The sequence below is a fragment of the Pristiophorus japonicus genome, chromosome 7, assembly GCF_044704955.1.
Source record: "Pristiophorus japonicus isolate sPriJap1 chromosome 7, sPriJap1.hap1, whole genome shotgun sequence".
Classification (NCBI taxonomy): domain Eukaryota; kingdom Metazoa; phylum Chordata; class Chondrichthyes; family Pristiophoridae; genus Pristiophorus; species Pristiophorus japonicus.
Window position 1 is genome coordinate 207,266,790 of NC_091983.1, and position 14,795 is coordinate 207,281,584.

Genomic DNA, 14,795 nt, shown 5'->3' on the forward strand with positions numbered 1-14,795 from the left:
GCGGTCGGGGATTGTGGTCGGGGATGTGGTCTGGGATTGTGGTCTGGGATTGAGGTCTGGGATTGCGGTCGGGGATTGTGGTCGGAGATTGTGGACGGGAATTGTGGTCGGGGATTGCGGTCGGGGATTGGATTGTGGTCGGCAATTGTGGTCTGGAATTGCGGTCGGGGATTGTGGTCTGGGATTGAGGTCTGGGATTGCGGTCGGGGATTGTGGTCGGGGATTGGATTGTGGTCGGGGATTGTGGCCTGGGATTGTGGTCGGAGATTGTGGTCGGGGATTGTGGCCTGGGATTGCGCCCGGGGATTGCGGTCGGGGATTGTGGTCGGGGATTGTGATCTGGGATTGAGGTCGGGGATTTTGGTCGGGGATTGGATTGTGGTTGGGGATTGTGGTCTGGAATTGCGGTCGGGGATTGTGGTCGGGGATTGCGGTCGGGGATTGTGGTCGGGGATTGTGATCTGGGATTATGGTCGGGGATTGCGGTCGGGTATTGCGGTCGGGGATTGAGGTCGGGAATTGTGGTCTGGGATTGTGGTCTGGGATTGCGGTCGGTGATTGTGGTCGGGGATTGGATTGTGGTCGGGGATTGTGGCCTGGGATTGTAGTCGGAAATTGTGGTCGGGGATTGTGGCCTGGGATTGCGCCCGGGGATTGCGGTCGGGTATTGTGGTCGGGGATTGTGATCTGGGATTGAGGTCGGGGATTTTGGTCTGGGATTGTGGTCGGGGATTGCGGTCGGGGATTGTGGTCTGGGATTTCGGTCGGGGATTGTGGTCGGGGATTGTGGTCGGGGACTGTGGTCGGGGATTGTGGTCGGGGATTGTGGTCTGCGATTGTGGTCGGGGATTGTGGTCGGGGATTGCGGTCGGGGATTGTGGGATTGTGGTCGGGGATTGTGGTCTGGGATTGTGGTCGGGGATTGTGGTCGTGAAATGTGTTCTTGGATTGTGGTCTGGGATTGCGGTCGGGGATTGTGGTCTGGGATTTCGGTCGGGGATTGTGGGATCGTGGTCGGGGATTGCGGTCGGGGATTGTGGTTGGAGATTGCGGTCGGTGATTGTGTTCTGGGATTGTGGTCAGGGATTGGGGTCGGGGATTGTGGTCTGGGAATGCGGTCGGAGATTGTGTTCGGGAATTGTGATCGGGGATTGTGGGCGGGGATTGTGATCTGGGATTGTGGTCGGGGATTGAGGTCGGGGATTGCGGTCGGGTATTGTGGTCGGGGATTGTGATCTGGGATTGTGGTCGGCGATTGCGGTCGGGGATTGTGGTTGGGAATTGTGGTCTGGGATTGTGGTCGGGGATTGTGGCCTGGGATTGAGGTCTGGGATTGCGGTCGGGGATTGTAGTCGGAGATTGTGGTCGGGGATTGTGGTCGGGGATTGCGGTCGGGGATTGGATTGTGGTCGGGGATTGTGGTCTGGAATTGCGGTCGGGGATTGTGGTCGGGGAATGCTGTCGGGGATTGTGGTCGGGGATTGTGATCTGGGATTGTGGTCGGGGATTGCGGTCGGGGATTGCGGTCGGGGATTGAGGTCGGGGATTGTGGTCTGGGATTGTGGTCGGGGATTGTGGTCTGGGATTGAGGTCTGGGATTGCGGTCGGGGATTGTGGTCGGGGATTGGATTGTGGTCGGGGATTGTGGCCTGGGATTGTGGTCGGAGATTGTGGTCGGGGATTGTGGCCTGGGATTGCGCCCGGGGATTGCGGTCGGGGATTGTGGTCGGGGATTGTGATCTGGGATTGAGGTCGGGGATTTTGGTCTGGGATTGTGGTCGGGGATTGTGGTCGGGGATTGTGGTCGGGGATTGTGGTCGTGGAATGTGTTCTTGGATTGTGGTCTGGGATAGCGGTCGGGGATTGTGGTCTGGGATTTCGGTCGAGGATTGTGGGATTGTGGTCGGGGATTGCGGTCGGGGATTGTGGTCGGGGATTGCGGTCGGTGATTGTGTTCTGGGATTGTGGTCAGGGATTGGGGTCGGGGATTGTGGTCTGGGAATGCGGTCGGAGATTGTGGTCTGGGATTGTGGTCGGGGATTGCGCTCGGGGATTGTGGGCGGGGATTGTGATCTGGGATTGTGGTCGGGGATTGCGGTCGGGGATTGTGGTCGGGGATTGTGATCTGGGATTGTGGTCGGGGATTGCGGTCGGGGATTGAGGTCGGGGATTGTGATCTGGGAGTGTGGTCTGGGATTGACGTCTGGGATTGCGGTCGGGGATTGTGGTCTGGGATTGAGGTCTGGGATTGCGGTCGGGGATTGTGGTCGGAGATTGTGGTCGGGGATTGTGGTTGGGGATTGCGGTCGTGGATTGGATTGTGGTCGGGGATTGTGGTCTGGAATTGCGGTCGGGGATTGTGGTCGGGGATTGCGGTCGTGGATTGTGGTCGGGGTTTGTGATCTGGGATTGTGGTCGGGGATTGCGGTCGGGTATTGCGGTCTGGGATAGAGGTCGGGGATTGTGGTCTGGGATTGTGGTCGGGGATTGTGGTCTGGGATTGCGGTCGGTGATTGTGGTCGGGGATTGGATTGTGGTCGGGGATTGTGGCCATGGATTGTGGTCGGAGATTGTGGTCGGGGATTGTGGCCTGGGATTGCGCCCGGGGATTGCGGTCGGGGATTGTGGTCGGGGATTGAGGTCGGGGATTGAGGTCGGGGATTTTGGTCTGGGATTGTGGTCGGGGATTGCGGTCGGGGATTGTGGTCTGGGATTGCGGTCGGGGATTGTGGTCTGGGATTGCGGTCGGGGATTGTGGTCGGGGATTGTGGTCGGGGACTGTGGTCGGGGATTGTGGGATTGTGATCGGGGATTGTGGTCGGGAATTGTGGTCGGGGATTGTGGTCTGCGATTGTGGTCTGGGATTGTGGTCGGGGATTGTGGTTGGGGACCGTGGTCGGGGATTGTGGGATTGTGATCGGGGATTGTGGTCGGGAATTGTGGTCGGGGATTGTGGTCTGCGATTGTGGTCGGGGATTGCGGTCGGGGATTGTGGGATTGTGGTCGGGGATTGTGGTCTGGGATTGTGGTCGGGGATTGTGGTCGTGAAATGTGTTCTTGGATCGTGGTCGGGGATTGCGGTCGGGGATTGTGGTCTGGGATTTCGGTCGGGGATTGTGGGATCGTGGTCGGGGATTGCGGTCGGGGATTGTGGTCGGGTATTGCGGTCGGTGATTGTGTTCTGGGATTGTGGTCAGGGATTGGGGTCGGGGATTGTGGTCTGCGAATGCGGTCGGAGATTGTGGTCTGGGATTGTGGTCGGGGATTGCGCTCGGGGATTGTGGGCGGGGATTGTGATCTGGGATTGTGGTCGGGGATTGAGGTCGGGGATTGCGGTCGGGGATTGTGGACGGGGATTGTGATCTGGGATTGTGGTCGGGGATTGTGGTCGGAGATTGTGGTCGGGGATTGTGGTCGGGGATTGCGGTCGGGGATTGGATTGTGGTCGGGGATTGTGGTCTGGAATTGCGGTCGGGGATTGAGTCGGAGATTGCGGTCGGGGATTGTGGTCGGGGATTGTGATCTGGGATTGTGGTCGGGGATTGCGGTCGGGGATTGTGGCCTGGGATTGTGGTCGGAGATTGTGGTCGGGGATTGTGGCCTGGGATTGCGCCCGGGGATTGCGGTCGGGGATTGTGGTCGGGGATTGTGATCTGGGATTGAGGTCGGGGATTTTGGTCTGGGATTGTGGTCGGGGATTGTGGTCGGGGATTGTGGTCGGGGATTGTGGTCGTGGAATGTGTTCTTGGATTGTGGTCTGGGATAGCGGTCGGGGATTGTGGTCTGGGATTTCGGTCGGGGATTGTGGGATTGTGGTCGGGGATTGCGGTCGGGGATTGTGGTCGGGGATTGCGGTCGGTGATTGTGTTCTGGGATTGTGGTCAGGGATTGGGGTCGGGGATTGTGGTCTGGGAATGCGGTCGGAGATTGTGGTCTGGGATTGTGGTCGGGGATTGCGCTCGGGGATTGTGGGCGGGGATTGTGATCTGGGATTGTGGTCGGGGATTGCGGTCGGGGATTGTGGTCGGGGATTGTGATCTGGGATTGTGGTCGGGGATTGCGGTCGGGGATTGAGGTCGGGGATTGTGATCTGGGAGTGTGGTCTGGGATTGACGTCTGGGATTGCGGTCGGGGATTGTGGTCTGGGATTGAGGTCTGGGATTGCAGTCGGGGATTGTGGTCGGAGATTGTGGTCGGGGATTGTGGTCGGGGATTGCGGTCGTGGATTGGATTGTGGTCGGGGATTGTGGTCTGGAATTGCGGTCGGGGATTGTGGTCGGGGATTGCGGTCGGGGATTGTGGTCGGGGTTTGTGATCTGGGATTGTGGTCGGGGATTGCGGTCGGGTATTGCGGTCTGGGATGGAGGTCGGGGATTGTGGTCTGGGATTGTGGTCGGGGATTGTGGTCTGGGATTGCGGTCGGTGATTGTGGTCGGGGATTGGATTGTGGTCGGGGATTGTGGCCATGGATTGTGGTCGGAGATTGTGGTCGGGGATTGTGGCCTGGGATTGCGCCCGGGGATTGCGGTCGGGGATTGTGGTCGGGGATTGAGGTCGGGGATTGAGGTCGGGGATTTTGGTCTGGGATTGTGGTCGGGGATTGCGGTCGGGGATTGTGGTCTGGGATTGCGGTCGGGGATTGTGGTCTGGGATTGCGGTCGGGGATTGTGGTCGGGGATTGTGGTCGGGGACTGTGGTCGGGGATTGTGGGATTGTGATCGGGGATTGTGGTCGGGAATTGTGGTCGGGGATTGTGGTCTGCGATTGTGGTCTGGGATTGTGGTCGGGGATTGTGGTTGGGGACCGTGGTCGGGGATTGTGGGATTGTGATCGGGGATTGTGGTCGGGAATTGTGTTCGGGGATTGTGGTCTGCGATTGTGGTCGGGGATTGCGGTCGGGGATTGTGGGATTGTGGTCGGGGATTGTGGTCTGGGATTGTGGTCGGGGATTGTGGTCGTGAAATGTGTTCTTGGATCGTGGTCGGGGATTGCGGTCGGGGATTGTGGTCTGGGATTTCGGTCGGGGATTGTGGGATCGTGGTCGGGGATTGCGGTCGGGGATTGTGGTCGGGTATTGCGGTCGGTGATTGTGTTCTGGGATTGTGGTCAGGGATTGGGGTCGGGGATTGTGGTCTGCGAATGCGGTCGGAGATTGTGGTCTGGGATTGTGGTCGGGGATTGCGCTCGGGGATTGTGGGCGGGGATTGTGATCTGGGATTGTGGTCGGGGATTGAGGTCGGGGATTGCGGTCGGGGATTGTGGACGGGGATTGTGATCTGGGATTGTGGTCGGGGATTGTGGTCGGAGATTGTGGTCGGGGATTGTGGTCGGGGATTGCGGTCGGGGATTGGATTGTGGTCGGGGATTGTGGTCTGGAATTGCGGTCGGGGATTGAGTCGGAGATTGCGGTCGGGGATTGTGGTCGGGGATTGTGATCTGGGATTGTGGTCGGGGATTGCGGTCGGGGATTGCGGTCGGGGATTGAGGTCGGGGATTGTGGTCTGGGATTGTGGTCGGGGATTGTGGTATGGGATTGAGGTCTGGGATTGCGGTCGGGGATTGTGGTTTGGGATTGGATTGTGGTCGGGGATTGTGGCGTGGGATTGTGGTCGGAGATTGTGGTCGGGGATTGTGGCCTGGGATTGCGCCCGGGGATTGCGGTCGGGGATTGTGGTCGGGGATTGTGGTCTGCGATTGTGGTCGGGGATTGTGGTCGGGGATTGCGGTCGGGGATTGTGGTCGGGGACTGTGGTCGCTGATTGTGGGATTGTGATCGGGGATTGTGGTCGGGAATTGTGGTCGGGGATTGTGGTCTGCGATTGTGGTCGGGTATTGCGGTCGGGGATTGTGGGATTGTGGTCGGGGATTGTGGTCTGGGATTGTGGTCGGGGATTGTGGTCGGGGATTGTGGTCTGGGATTTCGGTCGGGGATTGTGGGATCGTGGTCGGGGATTGCGGTCGGGGATTGTGGTCTGGGATTTCGGTCGGGGATTGTGGGATCGTGGTCGGGGATTGCGGTCGGGGATTGTGGTCGGGTATTGCGGTCGGTGATTGTGTTCTGGGATTGTGGTCAGGGATTGGGGTCGGGGATTGTGGTCTGGGAATGCGGTCGGAGATTGTGGTCTGGGATTGTGGTCGGGGATTGCGCTCGGGGATTGTGGGCGGGGATTGTGATCTGGGATTGTGGTCGGGGATTGTGGTCGGGGATTGTGGTCGGGGATTGAGGTCGGGGATTGTGGTCGGGGATTGTGATCTGGGATTGTGGTCGGGGATTGTGGTCGGAGATTGTGGTCGGGGATTGTGGTCGGGGATTGCGGTCGGGGATTGGATTGTGGTCGGGGATTGTGGTCTGGAATTGCGGTCGGGGATTGAGTCGGAGATTGCGGTCGGGGATTGTGGTCGGGGATTGTGATCTGGGATTGTGGTCGGGGATTGCGGTCGGGGATTGCGGTCGGGGATTGAGGTCGGGGATTGTGGTCGGGGATTGTGGTCTGGGATTGTGGTCGGGGATTGTGGTTTGGTATTGGATTGTGGTCGGGGATTGTGGCGTGGGATTGTGGTCGGAGATTGTGGTCGGGGATTGTGGCCTGGGATTGCGCCCGGGGATTGCGGTCGGGGATTGTGGTCGGGGATTGTGATCTGGGATTGAGGTCGGGGATTTTGTTCTGGGATTGTGGTCGGGGATTGTGGTCGGGGTTTGTGGTCGGGGATTGTGGTCGGGGATTGTGGTCGGGGATTGTGGGATTGTGGTCGGGGATTGTGGTCGGGGATTGCGGTCGGGGATTGTGGTCGGGTATTGTGATCTGGGATTGTGGTCGGGGAATGTGGTCGGGGATTGTGGTCGTGGAATGTGTTCTTGGATTGTGGTCTGGGATAGCGGTCGGGGATTGTGGTCTGGGATTTCGGTCGGGGATTGTGGGATTGTGGTCGGGGATTGCGGTCGGGATTGTGGTCGGGGATTGCGGTCGGTGATTGTGTTCTGGGATTGTGGTCAGGGATTGGGGTCGGGGATTGTGGTCTGGGAATGCGGTCGGAGATTGTGGTCTGGGATTGTGGTCTGGGATTGTGGTCGGGGATTGCGCTCGGGGATTGTGGGCGGGGATTGTGATCTGGGATTGTGGTCGGGGATTGCGGTCGGGGATTGTGGTCGGGGATGTGGTCTGGGATTGTGGTCTGGGATTGAGGTCTGGGATTGCGGTCGGGGATTGTGGTCGGAGATTGTGGACGGGGATTGTGGTCGGGGATTGCGGTCGGGGATTGGATTGTGGTCGGCAATTGTGGTCTGGAATTGCGGTCGGGGATTGTGGTCGGGGATTGTGGTCTGGGATTGAGGTCTGGGATTGCGGTCGGGGATTGTGGTCGGGGATTGGATTGTGGTCGGGGATTGTGGCCTGGGATTGTGGTCGGAGATTGTGGTCGGGGATTGTGGCCTGGGATTGCGCCCGGGGATTGCGGTCGGGGATTGTGGTCGGGGATTGTGATCTGGGATTGAGGTCGGGGATTTTGGTCGGGGATTGGATTGTGGTCGGGGATTGTGGTCTGGAATTGCGGTCGGGGATTGTGGTCGGGGATTGCGGTCGGGGATTGTGGTCGGGGATTGCGGTCGGGGATTGTGGTCGGGGATTGTGATCTGGGATTGTGGTCGGGGATTGCGGTCTGGGATTGAGGTCTGGGATTGCGGTCGGGGATTGTGGTCGGGGATTGGATTGTGGACGGGGATTGTGGCCTGGGATTGTGGTCGGAGATTGTGGTCGGGGATTGTGGCCTGGGATTGCGCCCGGGGATTGCGGTCGGGGATTGTGATCTGGGATTGTGGTCGGGGATTGTGGTCTGGGATTGAGGTCTGGGATTGCGGTCGGGGATTGTGGTCGGGGATTGGATTGTGGACGGGGATTGTGGCCTGGGATTGTGGTCGGCGATTGTGGTCGGGGATTGTGGCCTGGGATTGCGCCCGGGGATTGCGGTCGGGGATTGTGATCTGGGATTGTGGTCGGGGATTGTGGTCGGGGATTGTGGTCGGGGATTGTGGTCGGAGATTGTGGTCGGGGATTGTGGCCTGGGATTGCGCCCGGGGATTGCGGTCGGGGATTGTGGTCGGGGATTGTGATCTGGGATTGAGGTCGGGGATTTTGGTCGGGGATTGGATTGTGGTCGGGGATTGTGGTCTGTAATTGCGGTCGGGGATTGTGGTCGGGGATTGTGGTCGGGGATTGTGGTCGGGGATTGTGATCTGGGATTGTGGTCGGGGATTGCGGTCGGGGATTGCGGTCGGGGATTGAGGTCGGGATTGTGGTCTGGGATTGTGGTCGGGGATTGCGGTCTGGGATTGAGGTCTGGGATTGCGGTCGGGGATTGTGGTTGGGGATTGGATTGTGGTCGGGGATTGTGGCCTGGGATTGTGGTCGGAGATTGTGGTCGGGGATTGTGGCCTGGGATTGCGCCCGGGGATTGCGGTCGGGGATTGTGGTCGGGGATTGTGATCTGGGATTGTATTCGGGGATTGCGCCCAGGGATTGTGGTCAGGGATTGTGGTCGGGGATTGTGGTCGTGGAATGTGTTCTTGGATTGTGGTCTGGGATTGCGGTCGGGGATTGTGGTCTGGGATTTCGGTCGGGGATTGTGGGATTGTGGTCGGGGATTGCGGTCGGGGATTGTGGTCGGGGATTGCGGTCGGTGATTGTGTTCTGGGATTGTGGTCAGGGATTGGGGTCGGGGATTGTTGTCTGGGAATGCGGTCGGAGATTGTGGTCTGGGATTGTGGTCGGGGATTGCGCTCGGGGATTGTGGGTGGGGATTGTGATCTGGGATTGTGGTCGGCTATTGTGGTCGGGGATTGCGGTCGGTGATTGTGTTCTGGGATTGTGGTCAGGGATTGGGGTCGGGGATTGTGGTCTGGGAATGCGGTCGGAGATTGTGGTCTGGGATTGTGGTCTGGGATTGTGGTCGGGGATTGCGCTCGGGGATTGTGGGCGGGGATTGTGATCTGGGATTGTGGTCGGGGATTGCGGTCGGGGATTGTGGTCGGGGATGTGGTCTGGGATTGTGGTCTGGGATTGAGGTCTGGGATTGCGGTCGGGGATTGTGGTCGGAGATTGTGGACGGGGATTGTGGTCGGGGATTGCGGTCGGGGATTGGATTGTGGTCGGCAATTGTGGTCTGGAATTGCGGTCGGGGATTGTGGTCGGGGATTGTGGTCTGGGATTGAGGTCTGGGATTGCGGTCGGGGATTGTGGTCGGGGATTGGATTGTGGTCGGGGATTGTGGCCTGGGATTGTGGTCGGAGATTGTGGTCGGGGATTGTGGCCTGGGATTGCGCCCGGGGATTGCGGTCGGGGATTGTGGTCGGGGATTGTGATCTGGGATTGAGGTCGGGGATTTTGGTCGGGGATTGGATTGTGGTCGGGGATTGTGGTCTGGAATTGCGGTCGGGGATTGTGGTCGGGGATTGCGGTCGGGGATTGTGGTCGGGGATTGTGATCTGGGATTGTGGTCGGGGATTGCGGTCTGGGATTGAGGTCTGGGATTGCGGTCGGTGATTGTGGTCGGGGATTGGATTGTGGACGGGGATTGTGGCCTGGGATTGTGGTCGTAGATTGTGGTCGGGGATTGTGGCCTGGGATTGCGCCCGGGGATTGCGGTCGGGGATTGTGATCTGGGATTGTGGTCGGGGATTGTGGTCTGGGATTGAGGTCTGGGATTGCGGTCGGGGATTGTGGTCGGGGATTGGATTGTGGACGGGGATTGTGGCCTGGGATTGTGGTCGGAGATTGTGGTCGGGGATTGTGGCCTGGGATTGCGCCCGGGGATTGCGGTCGGGGATTGTGATCTGGGATTGTGGTCGGGGATTGTGGTCGGGGATTGTGGTCGGGGATTGTGGTCGGAGATTGTGGTCGGGGATTGTGGCCTGGGATTGCGCCCGGGGATTGCGGTCGGGGATTGTGGTCGGGGATTGTGATCTGGGATTGAGGTCGGGGATTTTGGTCGGGGATTGGATTGTGGTCGGGGATTGTGGTCTGTAATTGCGGTCGGGGATTGTGGTCGGGGATTGTGGTCGGGGATTGTGGTCGGGGATTGTGATCTGGGATTGTGGTCGGGGATTGCGGTCGGGGATTGCGGTCGGGGATTGAGGTCGGGATTGTGGTCTGGGATTGTGGTCGGGGATTGCGGTCTGGGATTGAGGTCTGGGATTGCGGTCGGGGATTGTGGTTGGGGATTGGATTGTGGTCGGGGATTGTGGCCTGGGATTGTGGTCGGAGATTGTGGTCGGGGATTGTGGCCTGGGATTGCGCCCGGGGATTGCGGTCGGGGATTGTGGTCGGGGATTGTGATCTGGGATTGTATTCGGGGATTGCGCCCAGGGATTGTGGTCGGGGATTGTGGTCGGGGATTGTGGTCGTGGAATGTGTTCTTGGATTGTGGTCTGGGATTGCGGTCGGGGATTGTGGTCTGGGATTTCGGTCGGGGATTGTGGGATTGTGGTCGGGGATTGCGGTCGGGGATTGTGGTCGGGGATTGCGGTCGGTGATTGTGTTCTGGGATTGTGGTCAGGGATTGGGGTCGGGGATTGTTGTCTGGGAATGCGGTCGGAGATTGTGGTCTGGGATTGTGGTCGGGGATTGCGCTCGGGGATTGTGGGTGGGGATTGTGATCTGGGATTGTGGTCGGCTATTGTGGTCGGGGATTGCGGTCGGTGATTGTGTTCTGGGATTGTGGTCAGGGATTGGGGTCGGGGATTGTGGTCTGGGAATGCGGTCGGAGATTGTGGTCTGGGATTGTGGTCTGGGATTGTGGTCGGGGATTGCGCTCGGGGATTGTGGGCGGGGATTGTGATCTGGGATTGTGGTCGGGGATTGCGGTCGGGGATTGTGGTCGGGGATGTGGTCTGGGATTGTGGTCTGGGATTGAGGTCTGGGATTGCGGTCGGGGATTGTGGTCGGAGATTGTGGACGGGGATTGTGGTCGGGGATTGCGGTCGGGGATTGGATTGTGGTCGGCAATTGTGGTCTGGAATTGCGGTCGGGGATTGTGGTCGGGGATTGTGGTCTGGGATTGAGGTCTGGGATTGCGGTCGGGGATTGTGGTCGGGGATTGGATTGTGGTCGGGGATTGTGGCCTGGGATTGTGGTCGGAGATTGTGGTCGGGGATTGTGGCCTGGGATTGCGCCCGGGGATTGCGGTCGGGGATTGTGGTCGGGGATTGTGATCTGGGATTGAGGTCGGGGATTTTGGTCGGGGATTGGATTGTGGTCGGGGATTGTGGTCTGGAATTGCGGTCGGGGATTGTGGTCGGGGATTGCGGTCGGGGATTGTGGTCGGGGATTGTGATCTGGGATTGTGGTCGGGGATTGCGGTCTGGGATTGAGGTCTGGGATTGCGGTCGGGGATTGTGGTCGGGGATTGGATTGTGGACGGGGATTGTGGCCTGGGATTGTGGTCGGAGATTGTGGTCGGGGATTGTGGCCTGGGATTGCGCCCGGGGATTGCGGTCGGGGATTGTGATCTGGGATTGTGGTCGGGGATTGTGGTCTGGGATTGAGGTCTGGGATTGCGGTCGGGGATTGTGGTCGGGGATTGGATTGTGGACGGGGATTGTGGCCTGGGATTGTGGTCGGAGATTGTGGTCGGGGATTGTGGCCTGGGATTGCGCCCGGGGATTGCGGTCGGGGATTGTGATCTGGGATTGTGGTCGGGGATTGTGGTCGGGGATTGTGGTCGGGGATTGTGGTCGGAGATTGTGGTCGGGGATTGTGGCCTGGGATTGCGCCCGGGGATTGCGGTCGGGGATTGTGGTCGGGGATTGTGATCTGGGATTGAGGTCGGGGATTTTGGTCGGGGATTGGATTGTGGTCGGGGATTGTGGTCTGTAATTGCGGTCGGGGATTGTGGTCGGGGATTGTGGTCGGGGATTGTGGTCGGGGATTGTGATCTGGGATTGTGGTCGGGGATTGCGGTCGGGGATTGCGGTCGGGGATTGAGGTCGGGATTGTGGTCTGGGATTGTGGTCGGGGATTGCGGTCTGGGATTGAGGTCTGGGATTGCGGTCGGGGATTGTGGTTGGGGATTGGATTGTGGTCGGGGATTGTGGCCTGGGATTGTGGTCGGAGATTGTGGTCGGGGATTGTGGCCTGGGATTGCGCCCGGGGATTGCGGTCGGGGATTGTGGTCGGGGATTGTGATCTGGGATTGTATTCGGGGATTGCGCCCAGGGATTGTGGTCGGGGATTGTGGTCGGGGATTGTGGTCGTGGAATGTGTTCTTGGATTGTGGTCTGGGATTGCGGTCGGGGATTGTGGTCTGGGATTTCGGTCGGGGATTGTGGGATTGTGGTCGGGGATTGCGGTCGGGGATTGTGGTCGGGGATTGCGGTCGGTGATTGTGTTCTGGGATTGTGGTCAGGGATTGGGGTCGGGGATTGTTGTCTGGGAATGCGGTCGGAGATTGTGATCTGGGATTGTGGTCGAGGATTGCGCTCGGGGATTGTGGGTGGGGATTGTGATCTGGGATTGTGGTCGGCTATTGTGGTCGGGGATTGCGGTCGGGGATTGTGGTCGGGGATTGTGGTCTGGGATTGTGGTCGGGGATTGTGATCTGGGATTGTGGTCGGGGATTGCGGTCGGGGATTGTGGTCGGGGATTGTGGTCTGGGATTGTGGTCGGGGATTGTGGTCTGGAATTCAGGTCTGGGATTGCGGTCGGGGATTGTGGTCGGAGATTGTGGTCGGGGATTGTGGTCGGGGATTGCGGTCGGGGATTGGATTGTGGTCGGGGATTTTGGTCTGGAATTGCGATATGGGATTGTGGTCGGGGATTGCGGTCGGGGATTGTGGTCGGGGATTGAGATCTGGGATTGTGGTCGGGGATTGCGGTCGGGTATTGCGGTCAGGGATTGAGGTCGGGGATTGTGGTCTGGGATTGTGGTCGGGGATTGTGGTCTGGGATTGAGGTCTGGGAATGCGGTCGGTGATTGTGGTCGGGGATTGGATTGTGGTCGGGGATTGTGGGCTGGGATTGTGGTCGGAGATTGTGGTCGGGGATTGTGGCCTGGGATTGCGCCCGGGGATTTTGGTCTGGGATTGTGGTTGGGGATTGCGGTCGGGGATTGTGGTCTGGGATTTCGGTCGGGGATTGTGGTCGGGGATTGTGGTCGGGGATTGTGGTCGGGGATTGTGGGATTGTGGTCGGGGATTGTGGTCGGGAATTGTGGTCGGGGATTGTGGTCTGCGATTGTGGTCGGGGATTGTGGTCGGGGATTGCGGTCGGGGATTGTGGGATTGTGGTCGGGGATTGTGGTCTGGGATTGTGGTCGGGGATTGTGGTCGTGAAATGTGTTCTTGGATTGTGGTCTGGGATTGCGGTCGGGGATTGTGTTCTGGGATTTCGGTCGGGGATTGTGGGATCGTGGTCGGGGATTGCGGTCGGGGATTGTGGTCGGGGATTGTGGTCAGGGATTGGGGTCGGGGATTGTGGTCTGGGAATGCGGTCGGAGATTGTGGTCTGGGATTGTGGTCGTGAAATGTGTTCTTGGATTGTGGTCTGGGAATGCGGTCGGAGATTGTGGTCGGGGATTGTGGTCGTGAAATGTGTTCTTGGATTGTGGTCTGGGATTGCGGTCGGGGATTGTGTTCTGGGATTTCGGTCGGGGATTGTGGGATCGTGGTCGGGGATTGCGGTCGGTGATTGTGTTCTGGGATTGTGGTCAGGGATTGTGGTCGGGGATTGTGGCCTGGGATTGCGCCCGGGGATTTTGGTCTGGGATTGTGGTTGGGGATTGCGGTCGGGGATTGTGGTCTGGGATTTCGGTCGGGGATTGTGGTCGGGGATTGTGGTCGGGGATTGTGGTCGGGGATTGTGGGATTGTGGTCGGGGATTGTGGTCGGGAATTGTGGTCGGGGATTGTGGTCTGCGATTGTGGTCGGGGATTGTGGTCGGGGATTGCGGTCGGGGATTGTGGGATTGTGGTCGGGGATTGTGGTCTGGGATTGTGGTCGGGGATTGTGGTCGTGAAATGTGTTCTTGGATTGTGGTCTGGGATTGCGGTCGGGGATTGTGTTCTGGGATTTCGGTCGGGGATTGTGGGATCGTGGTCGGGGATTGCGGTCGGGGATTGTGGTCGGGGATTGTGGTCAGGGATTGGGGTCGGGGATTGTGGTCTGGGAATGCGGTCGGAGATTGTGGTCTGGGATTGTGGTCGTGAAATGTGTTCTTGGATTGTGGTCTGGGAATGCGGTCGGAGATTGTGGTCGGGGATTGTGGTCGTGAAATGTGTTCTTGGATTGTGGTCTGGGATTGCGGTCGGGGATTGTGTTCTGGGATTTCGGTCGGGGATTGTGGGATCGTGGTCGGGGATTGCGGTCGGTGATTGTGTTCTGGGATTGTGGTCAGGGATTGGGGTCGGGGATTGTGGTCTGGGAATGCGGTCGGAGATTGTGGTCTGGGATTGTGGTCGGGGATTGCGCTCGGGGATTGTGGGCGGGGATTGTGATCTGGGATTGTGGTCGGGGATTGTGGTCGGGGATTGTGATCTGGGATTGTGGTCGGGGATTGCGGTCGGGGATTGTGGTCGGGGAATGCGGTCGGGGATTGTGGTCGGGAATTTTGGTCTGGGATTGTGGTCGGGGATTGTGGTCTGGGATTGAGGTCTGGGATTGCGGTCGGAGATTGTGGTCGGAGATTGTGGTCGGTGATTGTGGTCGGGGATTGCGGTCGGGGATTGGATTGTGGTCGGGGATTGTGGTCTGGATGTGCGGTCGGGGATTGTGGTCGGGGATTGCGGTCGGGGATTGTATTGTGGTCGGG